Below are 23958 nucleotides of genomic sequence, written 5' to 3'. Positions count from 1 at the left end.
TCTTTCTTTATGGTTTTTGCAGCGGAGGTTTTAGAGTAGGTTTACTTTTAGATGGGTTCTTGGAATGAGGTTTTTGAGGAGAAGTTCACTTCTTGAGGGTGGAATTTGAGAGAAGGTGATTTTCCCATAGATTGCTTTGACTTGAATCTTCTAAGCTTAAGGGATTATCAGTTTTACGGAATTTTTGAGCTTATTTTTGGGAATGAACTGAATTTCTTTTGGCTTTCTTGAAACGTATATTTCTGGAGTGTATTTTGGCTAAAATTTCCTTCTTATAAGGTTTACTTATAGAATCTTTTTGGGAAGAGGTTTTAATTCATATTTTGTTGCATTTAATGAATCTTTTTTGAGTATTTGGCTACTGAAACGTTCTCCAATTGAGAAGGCTTTGACTTTATATTTTATAAAGAAATTACTAGGATTTATTGCGGGTTTTAAATTTAGTTCAAACACCAAGAAAATTTGGTCTGGTTGTGTGCCAAGATTTTACAGCGCTTATGGCAACGCTTTTAATGCTTTAATTTTTGGTTTAATGGCTTCTATATCTAGAGAGAGATATTCCTATAAAATAGTCTTAAAAAGGGTTTTATAATCTAATAAAAGTTACATCAAGTTAAGGGCCTTATTTAATGGAATTTTGAATGAAATTTTCAATTGATATTATTCCCATAAACCTAACCTTTCTTCCTGCTTTCGCTTTGCCCATTCACCCAAATAATGTCCACCCATAATGACAACTTCTTTATGCCTCCTGCCTGTCACCATTCCACCCACTTTCATGAGTGCCTTCCCCCCGGATGGCCTTATCCTCCTCCATTCCTGAGTGAGTGGCCCCCACAACAAGTGCCTACCGAAAATAAAGCCAATTTACATACAATTTCTGAGCTTGTAGAACAAATTACAGGAGGGGAGGAGAATGGTGGACACACCCCCGAGAACTGGCTCTAAGAAAAATAATAGCCGGAAAATGTGCGGTGCGGTGGGGAGGAGGAGCTGCGTCAGCTGTTTGTCCACTTAAAGAGTGCCCATGATAATCGACGGCAACAAATGTGCCTAATGTTGGAATGACAATAAAGACAAATTATACAAATATTTGACTAAAATGAGTGACTGAGGTGAGGGATGGAGCAAGAGGGAGCGACTTTGACTGCCAAATGGATGGATGGATGGACGGACTGAAAGCAATGATAATGACACTCATTGTGTGGCCAAAGCACAGGGGAAATTTCAATACACACACAAACAAAAGCCAAGGGGGGAAATGGGGTGGGTGGGTGGTTTCTCGTTGAAGAACTGCCTAAACCAGCACATTTTCCTTCCGATAATTACAACAGAAAAATCAAGCTGGAGAATGACCGCAAATAAATCAGAAATAATAATCATTATTAGCCAGCCCCAAGCAGCGACGGAAGCAGGGTGGTACGGGCAACCAGAGTTACTCCAAAGAAAAGCCACCACAACAAAAATGTTTTCAATTACATTGAAAAGCAGAGAGAGCGCGGAAATAGCCAGTGAGGGAGGGAGAGAAAGAGAGAGAGAGTAAAAGCCCAAAGCCCAATGGGAAAAAATGCAACTGAAAAATCTTTTCATATTATTCATTCATTTTCATTGTTGTTTAGGGCAGGGTTGGGGTTGGGGTTTGGGTGGGGCTGTGGTGGTATGTTCCCTCATTGTCCATTTGCCAAGAGTGAAAAATGTTTTTTTTTTTTTCCTTATTATTTTTGTTTATTTTTTTTCTGTGCTGCTGCTTTCTTGTACTGCTTTTCCTTCGGTTTTTTTTTCTTCCTTTTTCCTTGTCCGAAGATTTATGTAAGGCACTGTCTGAGCCCCGTTCGCCCTTTGCAGCCGTTTTGCTCATTTTGTTGATTTCTAATTAATTTTACTCGAAGTGAAAATGAATTGGCAAACTGCCCTGCAGACAGCATACACGAAAAAGAAGGAAAGAAAATCCTGAAAAATGGCAAAGGATTCGGGGAGGTTTAAAATGATGGGAATTCCTTGGGTTTCGGCTCTTCCAAAAATAATTGCCAGAATGTGCGCTGAGTAAGTAATCTATATTTGGAATGTGGAAATAAGAAGGAAGATTTAGGGCAAAATTGTTGTTAAGGAGAGCATTTAAGATGGGGATTCCAAGGCGTCTAAAGGTGGGTTTCACTTGAGAGTAAAGCCTCATTGAGGATCTACAGATCTACCAGGAATTTATGAAACTAATTATAATATAGCGTACCAAACATAGAAATCTAGAAAATCATTTTAGTGTTGTGATTATTCCCGACATTTCATCGAGGAAACTTTTAACCGTTGAAAATCCGTTTTGTTTTATGCAAATCATAAAGAAAATGTCCCTTAATGTATTCCACATGTAAAGGGATCACTTTCTGCGGCATGTATCTGGCTAACGCGATCTTCTTGGGGGCACACACACGCACACACATACACTATACGCAGAATGTATGCCGCATGCCACGCCCTCTTACGTGCTATTGCTTGTTGGCGCGACTGTTGCACTGCTTTCAAGGACCTTTGAGTGGGTCGCTTGCACGTTGCACATTGCATGTGGCATGTGGCATATGCGTGACATGATGGTGGCGGCGGCGCCTATGCATATGCATTATTATTTTCTATGTGCGCGCCGCGGTGGCAGTGAAGTGGCAGCTAATTAGCAAGTGACATACATTACCTCTGCTCCTACGCTTTCCCCCTGCAGCTACAGTTGCAGCCACCCCGCCCAAAATTGTGGCAAGAGGTCAAGTGGGGTCCAAAAAGGTGGAACTCCTTTCTGCTAATTGTTTTTTTCTATGCTCTCTCGAGAGAAGTATTATTGGATTCCTTCGTGAAGTATTTTAACCAGTAGCCAGACACTTCATGAAACTTTAATATTTTTTGTACTGGTAAAACCTTTTTGCCACCTTAATTAATTAATTGGCCCCACATCTAGCGCCAAATTCCAGCTGTAGCTAAAGGGGAGCATCCCTTGAACCACTTTCTACATCTCCCATAAATCTAAGATACTCCAAGAAAACTTTAGCCTTCAATTTAAATGAATTATTTCAAGAATTAACTGCATTTAATTTATGTCCATTAAATGCAATGAAAGCATATCCAACTCTTGTGCATCTTGTTTATTTCTTACCACATCAAAGGACCTCAACAAAGTGCAAATTTATCAATTAAGAACAAATATTTAGGCTATCAAGAACAGATTTCTCACAAATTGATTGAATTAAATAAGGAAATTTGCTCAATTATCAAATGAAACTAATGAGTGAATGGATGATTAGCCAGAGAGCGAGTCTCAAACGGAAGTGCAATGAAAATGTGAAAATCTATACGATTTCCCAATGCCATCTGCCAGAAATGCAAAGAAGACGGATCCAGCGACCAGGGGCGATGCCTAGACAGTTCAAGTGTAGAAATAATTGAAATACTCTCATAATGAACTTAAATATATTTTCATTATTTTGACAAGTGACTTTTCGCTTGGCTCTGAATGTATTTTTCATTAATTTAGTGCACAGTTTGCCCACACACACACATACAGTTTTTCCTAGAGCCGAAAGCATATTCAACTTTGACATTTGTACCTCCCACACACACACAGTAAAAGCCAACGATAGCGAGAGAGCTTTGCTTCATTGACTCACAACTTGATTAGTTGCCGGGACAGTTTTGTAACGTTGTGTGGCACGTTGTAGCTACATACGTGGAGACGACGAGAGACAGAGACCCAACAAAACATTTTGTACAAAATAATTACAGAGCCATGAAATTGAATTGAATGAAATGCCATTTTCATGGAATTACTCGTACAACTTTTTTTCCCCAGTGCCAAGTGCACAGTGGCCTTTGCCCTCTCTCCACCTCCCTTTGCCTTCCACTCACTCGTAAAGTTTTACTCTCATGTGTGTGGGAAATGGTAGAACACGAGACGCTTTTCCAGCTTTTTCTCCTCCTTTTTTGTGCGAGCAAAACATTAATTAAATGTTCAGTCAATGGCATTAAATTGTGCGAACAGGCATCGGGACAACAGTTAACAATGTTTGTAGATGTATGGATCTATGGATACATTTATCCATAGATATAGATGCAGCCAACTAAACTTTTGGGCGGACGCTCAAAAATCATTTATTTAAAACAGTTTGAAAACAAAACGAAGGGCTGGCAAAAAATTTGCAAACCCTAAAAAAAAATGTTTCATGTTAAATTTGCTGGAAAACTCAACCAAAGCGGGATGGGCCAAGGGTTGGCAGAGGGTCAAAAGCAAATTGCAAATGATGAAAACTTTGCCCATCATAAACGCCATTTTATGTTATCCAATATGGCGTCGCTTTCGTTCCCCCCTTTCTCTGTCTCTCCACGTTCCATCAAATTTTCACTTTTTAGTTTTTTGGGTGTAAAAAACTTTTAACTTTTTTCAGGGTCTCTCCGCTGAACTCTTCTGCTAATCGCACATATTTCCACATCAATAACAATTACCAGACAAAAATTTAAGAGAATGAGCGCAGCTTCCTCATTTGGTATGCGGAAAAGTCAGATTTTCCACACAATTTGATTTGGGCCAACTTTACAGAAGGTTGCCAGAAAGGGTTGCCATGTAAGTAAAACTGTTGCCAGATGGTTCACCGAAGCGTTGCCAGTTGCATGCGGCGCTTCTTTCTTGCATTAAAATTAGCTTAAAACTCTTTAAAAAATATAGAAACTTTCAGCTGCTTTATGTGGCAAGTATTTGCCTTGGTTTGTTTCATTTTCTTAGTGGAAAAAAATTGAAGTCTTAAATAGATTTCCCAGGGTACGCATTCGCATTTGGCTTCGTGTGAATTCTTCTTTGGCTTTTGCCACGTTTTCATTTTCTTGCTTTATTTTTGGCATCAAGCGGCAGCAGTGGCAGCATCAGCAGCGACAGCCAGCAGCCTTTTGAGATTCGTTACGCTACAACGCCTCATAGATGCTGATGCCTGCCTCCTGCCTGTCTGCTCCTTGGTCCTTTCTTTCGTTCTCTCACGCTGAATGTGTGTGTGCGCTATGACACATGCCTTAGAGCCTGCCACACGACTTGGCCTGGCTGCCAGGAGCCACTTGGCTAAAGTATTTTAACCTAAAATTTGTAAAAATAGCACATGAAGAGGCACAGCACAGCACAGCCTGAGAGATGTTGAAGTGGGCTGTGCCCTCTAGAGAAATGTATGGCGCCGTGTGGAGAGAGAGAGAGAGGAGTGTACAGAGAGGGGGAGTGAGTGAAGAGCGGGCTGGGGGGTATGCTATGAGATTTATCTACTGGGTACCGAGCACCACAGTGCGTGTGCTTGATGCTTTATTTATTTATTTAATTTGCCTCCAAAATGAAACGAGTGTCCAGTGCCCCCTCTTGCTGCCTTTATTAGTGTTGTGAAAGGAGGGGTGGTGTGGAGAGGCATAAAATATGTTGAGCAATTTGTCAACAGTGTACAGAGTGTGGAGAGGGGAGAGGCGGGGTACATGTGTGTGTTGCCTGTAATGAAATGTCATTAACATTAAAACAACTTTCAACACTTGAGGCCCTCTCGGATGGCGACGAACAACATTTGGCCTGACATATTTTTTTTTTGTCCCTACAACACATTCATCTTTCTCACTCTTTATTGCTGTCTCTTCTTCCTTCTCCCTTTCTGTGTGACTTTACCTTTTATTTTTCCAGTGTGTGTGTGTGAGTTTGCTGAGAAATCATCAACAAACCATAAAAAAAATAAAAAATACAAAATAAAAGCGTTAGGAATTCAGATTCCGACAAAAGGATATCCATTAGTGGGGTATTTAAGGAGGAAAATACTCCCAAAGAAAGAGTTTTCTTTATGCCAAATGCAAGGAACAATCGGTAATTGTCTTCTTTTTTCTGCGTTGTTTTTTAAACCTCTCCTCTATGCACCTTTGGCTACCATTTGCCACGAATATAAGACATCCTTTTCCCTGCCCAATGTACTCAAAAAAGGGGCATCAAAAAGGCTGTCGAGATGGATGTGTGGACATTTATTATGATCAACATTTGTCGCCTTTTTTTTGCCTTTTTTTCGTTGTCCCAGATTTTGTTTTGTTAATGAAAAAAGTTTCTACTCTCCTGCCCACTCTATTCGCCACTTTTCTTTCCCTTGGCTTGTCTTCATTCTCTGCTCCAGAAACTGTTTGATGAGAGAGAAAATATTTTCCATTTTTTGTCGTGTCGTTTTTTTTTTGTGTTTCTCCTGACGACGCCTTTGACGGGACTGGCTGGCCTTTGGCTTCATCAACTTTTCATTAATTTATTACACGCTCTTCGCTCTGTGTCCAGGTTTTGCCACGTCCATGACCCCTGCCGCCCCATCGACCCACCGATTTCATAATCATTGTAATTTCTGTTCTCTTATTTTTTGTTTTCCTGTCAAAAAGATTCCTCATTTTGTTTCTTGTGTTCGCTTTTGCCTGCCCCCCGTCTACCGTTTGATGCCTTGTTTTCAATCAATGTTTTTATTAAAAAGTTTCCGTCCGGTTCTTGTCTTTTGTGAGCCATGAACTTTGACGTTTCTGCGACAAATATATGTGTTGACGCCATCTTTCTAATGATTTTTCTTGTGATTTTTCTGATGATTTTTCCTATGAATTTTCACTGGTTTGTTGTTGCTTTTTGTTTTGTGATTTTGTAATGTTCTGCCTGATGTTCTTCTTCTCCATTTTCTTGTTTGATTTGTGTGCTTTTGTCTGTGTATTTTGCTACTCCTCTTGCATGTCTGATTGGCAGATGATCTCTAATGTCTATGCTAGGGATAAATGTGGGTGGGTGTAATGATGTGTAATCCCATTATAATGACTTTCGAAAGTCACAGAAATGTTTTCCGGCATATGTAATGGAAGATTGTATACTCTGTAAAGAGGGGAGATAGAGAATAGAATAGAGCATACAACAATAATACCTACCATTGAAAATTATCTAGAAATTCTTGAATTTAATCCTGCCACAAAGAATTCTCTTGGAAGAATATTTATTTCTCATAATTCCTACATAGTTTTCCCTAATCTTTTACCATCCATTAAAAGACTCTCAGTATTTATATTCCCCAGAGAATTTCCGCATACTAACTACCATCATTCACTTGACTACAACTTCCTTCGCTTAAGGTTCCTTTTTGAAGGGTATTTAAGGTTTCCTAAACTTTAGCTAAGCTTCAGTGAGGCGCCTCTCCTATTACTCGGATTTCTACCTATACCTTACGCTCGCTTCCTGCCTGCCTGCCCCAAGTGTCTTGCTGTGTTTCCTCATCCTCCTTCGGGTTTTCCTGTCTCTGGCTGCTGCTGCCTTCCTTCCATACAAATTGCAAGAGCGCTCGCATCATTAGCTTTGTCCGAAAATTGTCACGTTCGGCACACGTGTGTGCGCACAAGCTGCATAATCCAGAGGCTCCCCTTGCCCACTCCACTCCACTCCTGCTCTGTGGCTCCAACGTTTGGTTGCTCCTCAATCTACCTATGGGGGGATGGGAATGGCAATGGACAAGTCGTCGTGCAACCGTAACCACTGTTAGTGGTTGCTATACTTCCTCTCCTTCACACCCATACACTTGCTCGTTTCTCTGTGCTATCTGCCATCTCTCGCATCTGTAGTTTGGGGCTTCTGTTAAACCCCAATCTTCACCGCCAATGCGTAAACCGCTAAGTGCTTCCCTTTGTTGCGTTTTATCCTTGTTCGCGTTGGCGTTCTCCATCTCCCGCACCTTCCTGTTGCTGTTGCTGTTGCTGCTGCTGTTGGGGGTAAACGGAAGTTTGCTATTATTGCCGCTGGCATTGAACAACACTGACAGTGTTTAGTGTTGGGCAGAACACAACCAAGCAGAGAAGGGCTGTGCCTCTTGTCCCCTCGTTATTTCCTTAGAACATTTCTAAACTCTGTTTCTTCTTCTACTTTCTTCGAGAGAGTGTAACGCCGCGTGCTGACGACTCTGCACATGAAACGTGCTCCGCATAAATCGTTTACTACTTGAAAAGGGGAAGATTAGGGGTTAGGGAGGATTAGAAGGAGGGGTTGTTGTCATAAGGATAGTAGGGGTTGCTGTGTGCTTTGACCCTCTCTGCGGTGGAGCATTGCTCATGGACTTCCTCATTATTGCTCCCCTTTTCCGATTGCGTTGCTCTTATTGCTGCATTGCATTACCCAAAGATTGTTCTTTGTATGAGATATGATATAGTAGTTCTCGCAGTGCGTGGGGTTGCCATGAAAAAGGGTGAGATATGGATAACAATCTGTGGTTGCTTAATCCTGATTTAGTTGTGGAGACAATTGTCCTCTGCTTGGAGTTTATCTTTTAATGGAAAGTGTATTTATATTCTCAATGCGTGGGGTACATTCGAGTACGTTTTGTGGGGTTTTCTGTTGCGTTTTTACTTTAATGTTGTAGAAATATTTGTTGATAGTAGATATATTTTTATTTTTCCATTCGTTCTCTTTTTTATATATTTTTATGCACATGTTTTTCCATTTTTGGGTTCTTTTTTTGTCACTGTATCTGCTTGCATTTACCTTTAAGAACATCTTCATCCGATTTTCCATAAGTACAACCCTAATCCAGCTTAAATTCTCCACCAAATTCGCTGTCACAAATCACTCCCCTGATATCTTGCGACTGTCACACAACTCATTTCCAAGATACTTACATTCCCAAAGCCATTTCCCGTAGCATGCAGTTTCTTTCCCCTTTTTATGGGTTGGGGATATTTGCTTCTGGCGATACGAAGCCAATGTCAAACTCTATGACAGAATGTCTGTATGTCCTGTCGTCTGTGTCATAATCAGGATGCAGTCACATCCCAATCGCAGTGGCAGTCACACAGTCTCTTTCCCTGGCACACACGCTCCCCCCATTTTTTATTTGACATGCACTTAGCGATTGGGCGAGTTGGCAGTAAAGGCAGTGGTTGGAGTTGATAGTGGATTTCCATTTCTATTTCTACTGCCACTCGGCATTCCACATTTTGCACTCCACATTCCACGCTGCCAGCATTCCCAGCATCTTCTTTTGGGGGTAGCTGCTGTGTAGCATGCCACATGCGAAATGTATTATTAACTCTCGGCAATGCCTTTCTCTGACACATCCATTGATATGCGCACACATTTTGTGACTATGTGTCGCATGTGTTGCCGCCAGTTGCCCATTGACTACCAATGTGAATGCTGCCACACACATAAAAAGAGCGAACACACACACGAAAATGCAGATACAGGATATATGTGTGTACAGTTGGTTGTAAAATGCATAAAAAGAGTGCTTAGCATATTAAAAACATCGCCCGAAAAAGTATCTCCAGCTGCAGCTGCAACTGCAGCTGTGCTTCCCCCTCCTGGGAGGCGAGGAGGGGAAGATGCTTACGTGCTCCATCGTGAAAAGTGGGAAAACTCTTTGACTGGTTATCTGTGATGTTCTCGGGGAAAACGAGAAAGAAATGTAAGAACGTAAAAAAAAGGATACAAGAAATAAAGGACAAAAAAAATGGGAAAATAATATAAATAAAAAAAAATAAATTTAAAAAAAAATGGAATACAAAAAAGATAAAAAATTCAGAATAAAATAAAAGAAAATTGAGGAAAATTTGAAGAAAAATGGATGCAGAAGAGAAAAAATGCAGGCAGGAAAACTACCTAGAAGCCACAGCACACATGCAACATTGCTACATTTTAGGCAACATTTTGATTTATACGCAAGATGCACACACACAGAGCACACACACACAGCTCTCACATCTGCCGCTACAACACTCAACTCACACACAGACACCACCTCGAGTGGTTTTGCGCCTAATGCATATGCAGCGCATTTTGCATACGTTTCCAATAATTCATCTTCGTGTTTTTTCGTGGCTCTCGTCTGTCTTTTGGCGGCTGCTGCTGCCTCCACTGCTTTTCTTCTCCGTATGCATCCATCCTTTTGGCAACTTTGCCCTGCCCCCACCCACCGGTCATGCCCTGCCCCCCCTCTTATCGCCTTTGCTCTTGCTTTTTTGGCGCAACTTTTGCTTGCCTCAGCTTTCGCGTCTGTCTGTGCTGCCATTACCAATTTTGCATATCTCTGTTTGTGCAGTAGCAGCATCCACCCCCAGCCCTTCACCCTTAACCCTCATGTGTGTGTGTGTGTGTGTGTGTGCTGGCTACATTTTGGGAAAATTGGAAAATAGTTTTTACCCGTTTGCCTTCTTTTTTTTCTGGCTGTTTTTCGTTTCTTTTTATCGACTTATTGTGTTTGATGGGGGAAATGTGCTTTGTCTGTCTATCTCTGTCTCTGTCTGTGCCACGCCCCATGCCAAAGCCCACATTTATCAGTGTGGGGGCGGGCTGGAGTTGCAAAAGAGTCCATTGGCATTTGTAGATATGTTGCAAAAGCGCACGGGAATGTTGTAAGTGCTTCGAAAAGGGTTGTGGGGGAGGAGTATTGGAATGGCTTTGGCTGCAGAAGGGTTGAAAGTTTGTCACATGAAACTTTGCTTAAATTATGTGCAAAAAGAAGTTGAATAATATAATGATTTATAGAGAATTTTATGTGTTTATCTGGGGTAAGAAATTGGGAAAGAGAAAGAGAAACTGATGAAGAAATTTTCTTTGTATGTTTGAATGTAAAAGTCAAGAATAAAGCCAGTCAGATATATCAGGTTGTATTTATCAAACGATTATATATTTATTGATTTATTTAGCTAGAAAGCTAGAAAGCGCATTTATTTATCCATCAATCTATATATTTCGCATATTTATATGATTTATCTGGGATTTCTCCCGGAATTTCTAGCTGTACCTTTACTTTCTCTCTCTTGTCCCTCTCTACAGCTACCATTATTTTCTTTCTTATTATTTTCAATTGCTTTATTTGCATTCTTCGGTACATATCGCATATTTCTCTTGAGTAGCAGAAGGAACAGCTTCTCCTCCTCCAGCTGCTACTGCAGGTTGCAGTCTGCAGCTGCTGCCCCGTCTTATGGAATGGCTTTGACTGGCTAACTGCTTGCGACTGGGCTACACATTTCATATTCAAGATTGTGTCTGTCTCCACCCGCTCCCATTTATTCATCTCAGCTTCTGTCTCATCCTGAGGGCGCGCTTCCTGTCTCGTCGTCGTCGCTCCAAAGCCTCTCCTCAGTCGTAAGTAGTTTTTTCCTCGCATTTCCCAATGGCATTTCCCGCACTCGAACTTTTGGGTATTCGATGCATTCGGCATTCGCTGCTGTCCTGCTGTCCTGCTTTCCTGCCGTCTGCTGTCGCCTAAGGACTATTGATAGCTGGGACTGCCAGGCTACTTTGGCAGCTGGCTTACGAGTAGCACTGCTGCTGCCGCTCCCTCTCTCTAACCTTTTGCTCTTTACTGCTTTATCCTAGTGCTCTCAGACTGGAAAAGTATTTACGTTAAATTGAACTTTTGTGTTTGAATTTTCGTGCGGCAAAAACTTCACTTCACTTCACATTGCGGCTTGTCCCTGTCGTCTGACTGCCGCAGTCTTGTCTTCTGCTCCATGATCCGCCATTTCGGGATTTCCATTCCCCCTTTTTCCTCTTCTCCTCTCTTTCCTGCAGCCAGATAGTGTCGACATTTTCTCGACGTTAAGCTATTTTTATTAGCATTCTCTTCCCAATCCTTTCTCAACGCTGGAGTGAGGCTAAATAAAGAGTCCATCAGTCTGTCTTTGGGCTGCTTGCCTTAGGAATTTCATTGGAATAATTAAAAAATTATAAATGCTGCTGCTCTCTTTTCTTGTATCTCCTATTTGTGGTCCTCTCTGTGGAATGACCGCATTCCAAGCGAAATTAAAAGCCAAAAATTGCAGCACAAAATCTCTACTGCCACAAAAAGAGTCCGCACCCCCTTGCCTGCCGCCTGCGTTGCTTTTAATTTGGAGAAAAATGCTTAGAAAATGGAACACAAGAATTAAATCAACATAAATGTTGCCCCTATGGCATTCTGCCTGCCTCTAGTGCCAGTGTCAGGCACTTGGCTTTGGGTTTTGTCTCTGCGGTGAGTGTTCCTCTACGAAGATTTTGGTTCTGCTGGCTGCAGGAAAGTGGTTAAATGTGGCGAGGTTACCATAAAAAAGGTAAAGAAAAAGTACAGATTAAAAGACGATTTATTGTGTGAAAACACTGCCTAAAATTCTGTAATATAAAAGCACTGAGCGAGATCTTTAAGCACTTAAAAATGCTACCGAAAACTCGGCCAGAAGTGCTCCATAATTCGCCCGAAATGCTCCATAATTCTCGAACTTTCTTTGAGTGGCAATCTTTAACCGCAAACCATTGGCCGAGGCTTCTAGCCTGCTGCACCACCACTGACAATCAGTGAAATGGCGACTTGCAGCAGCATTAGAAGGAGCAGCAGCAGCGGTAACTCTAAAGTGCTGTCAGACAGCCGGGCGTATGCTTAATATGAGGCAAGAGCGCTAGAAAGAGAAGGAGTTTGCAGCAGAAGATATAAAGCATAAGTAGATGGATGAGTGGCTGTTGCACTGCTGCTGTTGCTGCATCTGCTAAAGCTCTGTGTTTAGGAAGCGCCTCTACTGCTGCTGCCTGCTGCCTGCCTGCTGCCGCCTGCTACTCTGGAGAGTGGAAAAATCCGAAAGCCGGAAATGAAAAGTGGCATGTATGTGAGTGCAGCAGTAGGAGGAGACAGCATGGCGGGTGCGGGGTGTGTGGCCATTTTGCAAAAGCGCAGCTGTAGCTGTGGCAGCAACACTTTATATCTATCTCTGTATCTGTGTGTGTCTCTCTGTCTCTGCGCTTTGTAGCTGTATCTCCCTGTGTGTGTGCATTCCTCTCTTTGTATCCCTATGTGTGTGTGCGTGTTTGTCTATGTAATGAGGGCAATTTAAGGGCCACTTGAAGCAATTCAATTCTCACACACACTCAATTCTAACGGCTCTTTCCCCCCCACTCGATGTCTGTATGTGTGTGTCCTTCTGTCTAACGTGTGTGAAGGGTGGACCTCAGTCCAGGGTTTGGGTGTAGGTGCCACAGACGGTGGCAAGTTTTTAGTGTTATTAATATGCCATGCAATGCATATGCCCCCGCATACACTCTCTTCTCTCTCTCTCTCTCTCGCTCTCTGTGTGTGCATGCCACCGCCGCCATTTTGCTTGAAGCCTGCTAGTGCCGCCGCCATTGCATTTACACAGCAGCCGCCTCCTTTTTGGGGGTAGCAGCAGCACCCAGCACCAGCTGCATCCATCACCAGCTGCATCCATCGAGTGGTGCTGCTGCTCCTCCACTGCTAGTAATATTAAGTGCCGCCTGTCCGTCCTCGTGTCCATGCCACATGATGGGGGCAAAGGGGTTATTAACCCATAAATGGAATACATGTGCTTAATTTTTTTCCCCTACTTTCAAATGAAAAGAGAACGAGCGGGGAAGAGGGCGAGTATTAAGCACTGAAATTTTCCAAGGATTAAATGCATTAATGGATTACTCTTTGGGTTTTTATTCCTCCACACAGCTGTGCTTGCTGGCCATTTTCCTTTCAAAACTTAGGTATGCAAACGAGTTCGGACAGAGTTTGTATTTTGTTGGATACAGAATAGGTACAGAATGTTTTTAAACAACACAAAGTTTTCATTTTAATGCGGAAAGTGTGCATTTCCATAAACCAAAGAAAAAGGTGCGACAATTGGCTTTGTTTTTACATTTATTCAAACTTTTAGAATATTTAAAATATTTTATATTGTTGAAAATGCATTCCATGGGGAACTTTAACTGAGAATAATCGCATGATTCATCGTAAGCAAGGGATTTGTTGGGAGAAAGATGATGTCTTAGACCTTGTGAGCCCTAAAGAGGCTGAGAAAGTGCCCTAAGAATGAGATTTTTCAAATAAAGAGGCTAAGAAAGTGCCTACAGGAGGAGATTTCTGGGAGAGAAAGGCTGAGAAACTGCCTTAAGATTGAGATTTCTTTGAGAAGGTGGCTTCTGTGGCTTTCTCTGCCTAAGCAATGAAACATTTTGGGAGCTTGAAAGTAGAGGCGAATATTTTCAAATCATTTATAGCACGTCAAGCAAATACAATTCAAAATGATGCTACCATCAGACAATGAAACAAACAACACATGTGTATATTCCTATATTTCTCATGTGTCCTTAAGTACATGCATTGCATGTGTCTGACTGTGTGCCTGTGTGCCTGTGCCTCATGTCTAAAACTGAAATTTGCTTCAGTAGCAGTAAGGTTTTTCTTCTCTACTCAAAGTAATTTACACTAAATTACATGCGAACAAGCGAAAATGAGAAAAGCCTACAAAAGAAGACTGCGTCGCTCATGTGTGTGTGTGAGTGTGTGTGCGTGTCACAGCAGAGCAGCCGGAAATGAAAATAATGAAGCGCGCTTTTGTGCGCACATGAGACAAGAAATGAACAGAGGAGGAGGACCTAAACAGACAACCCGGAAAGAGACGTGCACCCAGTCCTGAGTTGGGACCCCGCGAAATTGTGCGTTTTTTGTTCTAACCCTTTCTTTTTCGTTCTCTTTCTCCTTATTTTTTGTGTGTTGTGCTTGCTCTGCCTGCCGTCTTGTGTCTCGTTGTCTGTCGCACATTTTGCGCACGTTTTGTTAATTTACTTTTCATTCAAATAATGCGCCAAAGAAAAACCAGCACACGGAGGCAATCCACTCGACGCGCACTCTTTGCACTTGCACCCTGTCGCCCCCTCATGTTTAAGCAAAATTTCAAATTTTCACTTTAGTTGTTAATGAAATGTATACAAAAAAAAAAGAAGGGGAAGGGTAAATTAATGCAAAGGCACAAGGAAGAAACGATTTCAAGGGTCTGGGACTGCCAGTAAAAGTCCACAAGCAAAAACCTTCTTCAAATCAATTCTGATTCAATTGATGAACCTTTTTCGGGCAAGGCATTAATCTTTTTTTTTTTTTTTTTGGGATTGCTCTTTTTTGATGGAGAGTTATCGAGAATCATTAACCGTCGTTGACCTTTGAGCACGCCAAAAAGCTAATAGCATTACCAGAAAACCGCTCAACACAACTGAACTTCCTCTTTTACCTGCCACAAAAAGCTGCTTACCTACAAGGACCACAGGACCGCAGTTGTGTTTTCCCCTGCCTCTGTTTAATTTCCTTTCCTTTTCATTTATTTTTATCTGCACGTTGACAATTATTTTTTGTTGGTTTTGTGCTTGTCCCAAAAAGAAGCCGATTTTTGTCCGCTGTCCTTTTTAAATAAACATTAATTTGTAATGCCCAAATGCCAGAGCATCCGGTCGTGTTTATCAGGCTAAGAATATATGTGAATGTATGGCAGGATCAGGATATATTTATAGGACTTCACATCACATTTTTATTTGCATTTTATATATTTTTACGATGGGTTTTTCTCATCAATTGACAGCTGCTGTCCGTCTGCTGCTGTTTGCAATGAACACAAAAATTTTTGTGAATTATTAAATTGGCATCAACATTTTTCGTTGACTCTTTATTGCTTTGTTGTTCCATTCCATACCACAGTTCGGTTTCGTTTCTGTGTTCCTGCCTCTGCCTGCTGTTCCAGCGCTGTCTCTGGCATGTGCCGTAAATAATTTCTATCTTTTTCGTAGAAAAATTTTCACTTGACTTTTTCACATTTGCTGCTGCTGCTGCTGTTGGTGCTGGTTCTTCTGCTGCTGCTACAGCTGCAATCCTGCTGATGATGGATTCTTATGCATAATGCATGCCCGACTCTGACTGATTGAAAATTCCAAAGAAAATTTATGTTTTTGTTATGAGTGAGTTCTGTGAGAAAGCGATGAGCAATTGGCATGACAGCCGAGTGGAAGAGAGAAGGGATTGGCAAGCGCCAGCCCAGCCAAGCCAAGCTGCTGCCTGAAATGTGTTCTAAAATGTTATAGGAATTCGCTAAAGTTGTTTAAAATCAACAGTTGTTCTAAGCAGAAGTTGGAAGATGTGTTTGGAGGGGGAAAGTGCTTACATTAGACAGGCAGTTGATGTATTTGCGAATATTTTATGGTTAAGTGCAAGTTATGGAGTTTTATAATATAATTTTAAGTTGGGTACAGTCTCAAAATTGGCTAAACTCAGTTTGTTGAGATCGTGGTCTAATTGTTAGAATTTTGTATTAATTTTAGTAAGCGTTAAAAATTGTTTTTGACGCTTTGGACTGCCTTAAAGTTGCAATTTTTTGCATTTAATTCACATTTTACATATTAGATCATCTTCTAAAGCTTAGTGCCTGTGCTAAATGCATGTAGCTATTCCAAATGAAGCTCACTCTGACAGTTGGCCATAGTTTTCGCTAGAATTTTGTTGTAATTTGTGCAAACAAAACTTTAATTCCAAAAGTTTTATGCGGCTTCGCTTGCATTATATAGTCAATCCACACACTTGCTGCAGCTCCTGTGCAACCAATCGATTACCTTTCTAAAGTTTGCATTGGCAACCAGCTCCACCCAATCAATATATGTATGTATGTATGTATGTACATACATATGACAAAAGTTGTTGGCCTCAACTTGTTTTTTTGTTGTTGATCCCACAAATTGTGTGTGAAATTCAAGAATTTTGTTTATTTTCCACCTCAGCAAATCTGACCTGACACGACCTCAGCCCGCAGTCTTGCCGCCCCGTATTTTCCCCTTACCCTACCCCTACATTATTTGCCCCTACTCCACCCTGACTTTCCCTTCTGACAGCTCCTCCTCCTCCTCCTGCCTTTACCTTGTGGCTGCGCCATCTCCACCTACCAAACAAAAAACTTTATGCAAACAGACAGCAGAAAAGGCAGCTTGGGGGCATGTCAATGATAATTGCATTGCAGTGCACCGCCCCTGCATGTCCCTCCCCTGTGCCCCTGCGCCACCTGCCCATTAGCCAGATTTGTCAGACACAAAACCTGACCAAGTCATGCATTATCCTTTGGGTTTTTGCTATTCAAATATTGTTAGCTTAACCGAGTTGTCAATTCCGAGCCAATGCTTCGCTTCGCTCCGCCCGGCCCCCCTCCCTGACTTTCCGAAAGGCAAACAGTAGCCAGTTGTAGTTCCTCCCACAATGCATAGTTTTTACTCCTGCTCCTGCTCTGGATTCTGTTTATACAGAGGTTGGGTTTCTATTCTGTTGGATCTGCTTTCCTTTTTTTTTTTTGTCTTTTTACCTGCTGCTCGGCACGCTGCTGTTTGTCGTAACCTGGTCACACACAAAGAGAGTTGAGCAGAATCAGCAGCAGCAGAACAAACATTCATTCAATTGAATAATTTTTGCAACATACAGCAAAACCCAGAGAAAATTCCAGCAAAAAGTGTACTAAACTCGCAGACAAATCCACAGAAAAAAATGTGTACTAAGCCCAGTGCCAAATGTATTGAAAAAGACAGTACTAAACCCAGAGCAGACATCATCATCATCAGCAGCATCATCAAAAGTGTCAAAAGTGCAAAAAGTGCATAAACTTTGGCGATAAGGTTTTAGTCCCATCATCTCTGGCTGTCAATAATGTTAAAACTTGATGAGTTTGTCGCTCCAAAACGGATTATAAATGTAGTTGCTGAGCTGGTCACGCTTTTTGTAGTAGCACATCCTGTGGCTATTGTTGTGTGGAGAGCGGAAACTGCCACATTGTCTGTGCCTTTGTGACACGCTTTATCAACACTTCCCGTCATTTGGTTGTGGCCAGAGCAGGGGCCCCCCATCATCAACTCTTCTGAGCTCTGAACTCTCTCTCACTTTGTGGATTGTTGATTTTTGCACATGTGTTTTAGAGGTCCTCCCCGTTAAATGTCAATATTAGAAGATGGCTAATGGAATTGAAATTGAAATTGTAGGATGGTTGTACTCCTTTTTGGTATTTATCAAAGCTTCAAAGGGACTTACACAAATATTTATATGAAATTTCCAACGATTGCCGGACACTTGCTTGAATCATTTCAAGTGGAAAATGTGGTTTGGCTTGGCCTTTCCCCCATTGAAATCTAGACACACTTTTGTGTGTCAAAGAAGGTGAAAAACTTTGCCAAACACTCAAAGGAAATCACATAATTGGCTGGTTACTCCTGCTGCTCTGCTTCATCAATTAAATACGGAAAAACTTATTGGTTTTCCACTCACGTTCTTGGGAATATTTCTCCTTTTGGGAAGCATCAATTAAAACACATTTTCCACCTCTAATTTGCAAGCAAAAGTTTGCCCAGACATTTCTTTCCCTTTTTAAATTGTAAAGAAAAGTTTTTGCCTAACAAGCGGCTGCAAAGACATTCAGTTCCTTCGCTCTCTCAACCCGCTCTCGGCCCAATGCTCGTAAAATCCTGAAATGCTGAAGACACTGGGCGCCAGTCAAGTCATAAAAGCAGGCGTCATCGTCAACTGTAGCTCTCTCCTCTCTGCGTATCTCTCTCTCAGTATCTGCAATTGTATCTGTATCTGTATCTGTAACTGTAACTGTAGCCTCTGTATCTGTATCTCTTTATACTTGTGTATCTTTCTGCGGCTGTCACTGCTGTTTCTGTTGCTGCTGTCTCTGTGTGGAAAACCATTCTGCTGTTGAGTTATATGCCAATTGGCAGTTCGCTTTCCATTTGGCCACATAAATTCTTACCCGCTTTCCATACTGGCACCCTCTCCTGCTCCTGCAATCCTTCCCACACACACACACACACACATCGTATCCCTGGCCAAAAAATGTGCGTTACTTGTACGGACAGAAAAAAACAAGTAACCAGATGTTGGGTCGTCCCACTGTTTCTGGCTTCTGGGTTCTGGTTTCTGGGTTCTGGCCATGAAAGTTTAATGATTCCACGCGTTTTCCTTTTCCGCTGCTGTCACCGACAGGTCTGAACAGGATTTTCTTTCTGGCAGGATTCTCTTTTAATGTTGTCGCTTATGATGCAAAATTGTTGCTGATTCGCTTGATTTTTATTTGCTTTTTATGCGTAAATATCTTTCAACTGCGGCCTCGGGCACTTGATACATTTTGGCTGGTATAAAAGTTGATTTTTCCAAAGAAATTTAAGCTCTAAGTGGAGAAGTTTTCTTGGTGGTTTTTCTGAGTAATTTTTAAAGTATTTCTGCGGTGCAATTTTGTATTATTTGTAAGATTTCCTTAAGATTTTTCTTTATTTTTACTTTTTACTAATGAAACTTTTTCTGCTTTTGTCTCTTTTTAGGTAAGTACCAAAGAAAAGCCCAAAGATGAGAGGATGAATTTAATGTTGAGTAAAACAATGCTCCTTCAGCTATAATTTGCACAGTAAAAGGTTCAATCTATTCTTAAAAATGCAAAAGAAATATCTTCCTTGGCCTACCATTTCTTGATCTATTTGCTGCGCATAAATCTGTGTGCATATAACCATAAGGATAATATTTTCCGACCTGTCTGTTGCATATTTAGGGCTTAAAATGTACCTTTATCCGTATGTGTTTGTGTTTTTGTGGCGTTGCTTTCTGTTTTAGTCGGCATACCGATGTCCAGAGCAGGGTACATTATCCATTAAACCAAAACTGCCAACCGCACATTTGTCAAAGCTAATTGCCAGAGCGAAGGCCCCATTGGAGCTGACACACGCACCTTTCCTTTCCTTCCTTTCACGGTAACAGAGTTATGGGTGGAGGAGGACGAGTGCCATGCCCGTGTGTGTGGCTGCTGCTGCTGCCTCAGCAGGAGACCGACACCACATCCACATCCACCCACAGATACTCATACGCATTCATTCTGAATGGCATGTTTGGATCTTTAATGGCCAAAAACGCCTGCACCATGGTCGATGCCTGTCCCGTGTCCTGTGGCGAGATATTTTTCGGTTGAGATTTTTGTCTGTTGCAGAATTTTCCTCATCATTTTTCCCAAAAACACACGCACACGTTCCATCTATCGATTTCCCTTGAAACTTGTTGAGATTGGGAGCCTGGGTGGGCGCTTCCTTCCTTCCTGCCATTGGCTGCATGTAATTTCATGTATTTTTAATGCAGGCCATGAAAATATATATATCAGAGCCGTGTGCCGAGAGACATTTGAGCAACATTAATCATGTTTAAAAGGTGGCTCCCTGCTACCTTTTCTACCTACCAAATCCACAACCGAAAGCAAAGCCATTTGTTAGGTAAGGCAACTAGTTAGTGGCTCTCTCCATCTATCCACACAAGTGGAACCTCTCCTCTCCTCTGCCTGACTGCCTCCTCCTCTTATGGTATGCGTGCGGCAGCCGACTAATAGTTTTTCCTTTTTTGGTAGGATTTTTGGGTACTGTGCTAAATCCTTGGGGCTGCTGGCAAGTGCGATTTTGCAGCCTTTGCTTGTGGATATTTTTCATTGGCCACTCACTCTCCGGAAAACCCTTTTGCCCCCTCTTGATGATGATGATGCTGATGCTGCTTCTGCTGGTAGCCAGCCAGCCTGTTCTGCTGGTGCTTTTCTCTCGCTCTCATGATTTAGCTGTGGCATCATCGTCCTCCTCGTGGCTTGTCTCTTGCCTTAAGCAACAATGTCACCATTTTTCGGGGTAATCCCCTCCTGTTTTCCCCCCTCAAGCCTTCCCGCTTGCCATGGAAACATGCAAATTAGAGAGAGGTGAAATTGCACGAAATGAGTTTATACCATCATGAGGCGGTGAGGCTTTTGGGTGTTCTTCTCTATGCTATGCGTAGCTCTTAAACATATTTACATGTCCTTCCAGGTGTGTCCTCCTGGGGTGTGTGGGATACATGCATGTGTGTGTGTGTGTGTCCTGTCCACAGGATTCTTTACATGCGTAATGATCGAAACGGTACTGCGGCTAACAGTGGCTTAGATTTTGCAAGGGGATTTTGGCAAAGGAGAAGCACATTTGTGTGGGTTTTAGTCTTGCTTTGGGATGTTTTCACTTGAATCTCTTATGGATAGAGGTTATGTGGGGATTTTGTGGATGAATGGGCACAGAACTGATGCTCCTTTTCTTCATTTTAACATCAATCTATTGGTGTGAGGTCATCTCTGACTTTATTTTCGTGTTTTCTTTTATTTGTAGAAATTGCATTTTCTCTAGTTCTGAGTTATGGTTCTTTAAACTTCTTCCTCGTTTGGTCTCTTAACGATTTAGTTAGAGTCTTTCAATTGATTCTATCAATTGTTTCTATACATTTCCCTAGATTCTTTGATGCTTTCTGTATTTTATTTTTCATCGAATCGAATGATCTATTACACATCCACAGTAATCTCAAAGTATGCCCTCGGAGTCTAATGTTTAATCTTTATCAATTGATTTATTCTTTATAAAATTTTTCGTGAAGTTTCCTACAGTTAAAGGCCATTTATTTCAAGGTTATTCCCAGACTTCTTCTTTCCCCATTCTCTTCTCAAATAATTTAAGGAATAAATCAAATGCTCTTCCCATTCAAATATTTTATACTCAAAAACTTTGCTCAAACTTTTTGTTTACATAAATGCCACCCCTCCCGTAGTTTCTGTTCCCCACCTCTTAGCGGCGAGACGGAGCATGGCACCGACCCCCTGCCGACTAAGCCACTGGCCAAAACAGTCAAGAGCCACTAAAAAAAAAATAACGAAACGAAACCACCTCCGGACGTAATAACAAAGCCTCTTGTCAGAGTGTGTGTGTGTGTGTTTGTGTGTACCTGTGTGTAGTAGTGTTGCAACCCACATATGTATGTGCGTGCGTGTCTCACTCGGAATCTTCCTGCCGCCCCCTCGCTGTGTGTAACCTTGATGATGGTACCACTAGAAGAGGCGCCACTCGTGCATGGGTGGGCGGGGGTAGTTGTGGCAGAGGAGGCTTATAAAACGCGTCGTTTCGTCGTGTATGGGGCTACTTGTCAAGCGGTTGGCGGGTGGCAGGGCTACGTCTATAGGCAGCAATTTCAGCAAATGCTTTCGGGGGCACACACACAGCCCATTGCCCATAGCCCATAGCCTTCTGCTCCCCCACCCGAAAATGTGTGTGAAATGAGGGCTCGGGCTCTCTTTTTGCCTGAAACCTAAACCTCAGAGGCCTAGAGACTTGAAGCTTACTGATTTACACGATACAGGAAGGGGATAAAGAAGGAAAGGCCAAAGAAGAGCACCTGAGGGATATGGAAACCAGAGATTACTGGAAAAAAGAGTAAAGTTCGCATAAACGTTTCACAAAAGCGGATTTTTCGACCCACCAAATGACCATAAACATTGCATGCGCTTAGGTTTAGGTTCAACAAAAAGAAAGAAAGAGAAAAGGAAAAAAGTATCTGCAAACTGCAGCAAAGTATCTTTTGGTTCTGTTCTTTCTGGGGGTCTTCTATCTGCAATTCATAGCGCATAAAAAACTCTCGACGACAAATCCAGATTTCTTTCCCCAAAGAGAGCGAGCGAGAGAGGCTTTGGCTTTGCTTGGCTAAGTCTTCCTATGGGCACCACCTGCTCTCCCATACCTCCCTCCCCCCAGTGACTTGTCAAGCAACATTCCGTTTTAGTTTTGCTTTAGTTTTTCTTGCTGTTGCTGCTGTTTTGCAGTCAGGTTTTCAAGCTAGAAAAAAAACCGTAGTAGATGCTTGCAAAAAAAATAAAATATACAAAAACCTACAAAAATTCCCATCTTTGGTCACTGGAGGATGCTCGAAACTATTTGCACACTCCTCCACTTCCCCCTCTGCCTATTCCGCTGCCGGTCTTTCTTTATTTCTTATTTGGTATCTCTCTCTCTCTGTTCTCTGACTTTGCTGTCTGGCGAGAGGGATTTGTGAGCTTGTTTGTGTTCGCTCTTTACGGTACTTTTGTCAGTCGAACGGCCTTCGCTGGCATTTGACAGGCTGCAAACACAAAAAAACGAAACAGAAAACAAAAGCAACAGCAGCAAAAAGTTGTTTGCCTTTGGCCTCACTCCCACGTTCGGTCGATGTCGTCTCGTGCTTTGGTCTCCGGATTCAGCTTCATCGCCAGCTCCTCGCTCTCTCTCTTGCGCTCTCTTTCTACTGATCTCCCTGCTGTGATGTTGTGTAATACTCCTGGTACCCTGTCAGAGTTGTCCCAAGGGTATATTTTTGTTGTGTAAAAGAATGTAAGAAGGAAAGATAAAGATTTAATATCTCATTATTGGAAATTTTCTCTTACTATTATCTATTATAACATTATCTATTAATCATCAAAAAATCATTCAAGTCAGAATTATTTTCGCCAGAAGAATAAATTATTTCCACAAACTTTCCTCTGCCAAAGAAATAACCACCAAATAGGGTACTCCTTAGTCGTATCTCGCTTCTCATTTGGGTATCTTTAGCTCTTTTAGTGGCTGTTATTATTGCTATTGCTGTTTCTTTGTATTTTATCTACTCGTTAGTAACATTTTCGCTTTTGGTTTCAGTTTCGTTTCGTTGGGCTTTCAGTCCCTTTGTCCTTTGGATTAGTTTTTCCTCTGGAAACTTTCCTTTTGGCCTTTTCTTATCCCAGACCCCTGCCACCCATCTGTGTCGCTTACACGCACATTAATTTTTGCTAAGACTTTGAAAAAGTTTTTCTAGTTTTTCGAGCGAGAGCGAGAGATTTCCATTTTGCCGCCTGCTGTTGACATGTGCAAAAACCTTTTGAGACGGGGTAGACATAGAGAGTGCGAGGAGTTTTCCTTTTCAGAGCCATTTTCATGGTTAATTAATAATGCAGCAGAAGCAGCCTGCCACTCCCGACACAACTTTTGCCACAAACTGCAAGTACGGGCAGAAATTCCAACGCCCATCGACACCAAAGAACAAAGTTTACGGGGGTTGGGTGGGGGCTACAATTAAACCGCAGAAAAGTCCTGAAATGCCGACAAATTCCCAATTTTTTTTTTCTACCGACAAAAAAGCGGAACCCTGAAACTTTTGCCGATACAAGTTGTTGTCTCCCCCCATTTCCCTTTCGTTTTTGTTTCTTGTTAAAGATTTTTATTGCCACCCACCAAAAACAAACATTTCCTTGATTTTCCTTCTATATCTATTCTCTTTTTGCGGTTTTCTTTACAAGTGGTGGGTGTGGGTGGGTGAATGGGATTCCTTT

The 23958-nt window shown here is 41.9% G+C and overlaps 1 protein-coding gene and 1 long non-coding RNA gene across 2 annotated transcripts in view; both read left to right on the top strand.

Moving 5' to 3' along the window:
- LOC117894387 (protein alan shepard) overlaps positions 1 to 23958 on the top strand; it is a 135916-nt gene that overhangs the window by 5630 nt on the left and 106328 nt on the right. The window lies entirely within an intron of this gene.
- Positions 5198 to 23791, top strand: LOC117894392. Its single transcript, XR_004648870.1, has 3 exons — positions 5198 to 5215; positions 6489 to 6493; positions 23538 to 23791. It is a non-coding gene; the product is annotated as an uncharacterized LOC117894392 (long non-coding RNA).

The sequence above is a fragment of the Drosophila subobscura genome, chromosome J (assembly GCF_008121235.1).
Source record: "Drosophila subobscura isolate 14011-0131.10 chromosome J, UCBerk_Dsub_1.0, whole genome shotgun sequence".
Lineage (NCBI taxonomy): Eukaryota > Metazoa > Arthropoda > Insecta > Diptera > Drosophilidae > Drosophila > Drosophila subobscura.
This window is presented reverse-complemented; position numbering and strand designations above follow the sequence as displayed.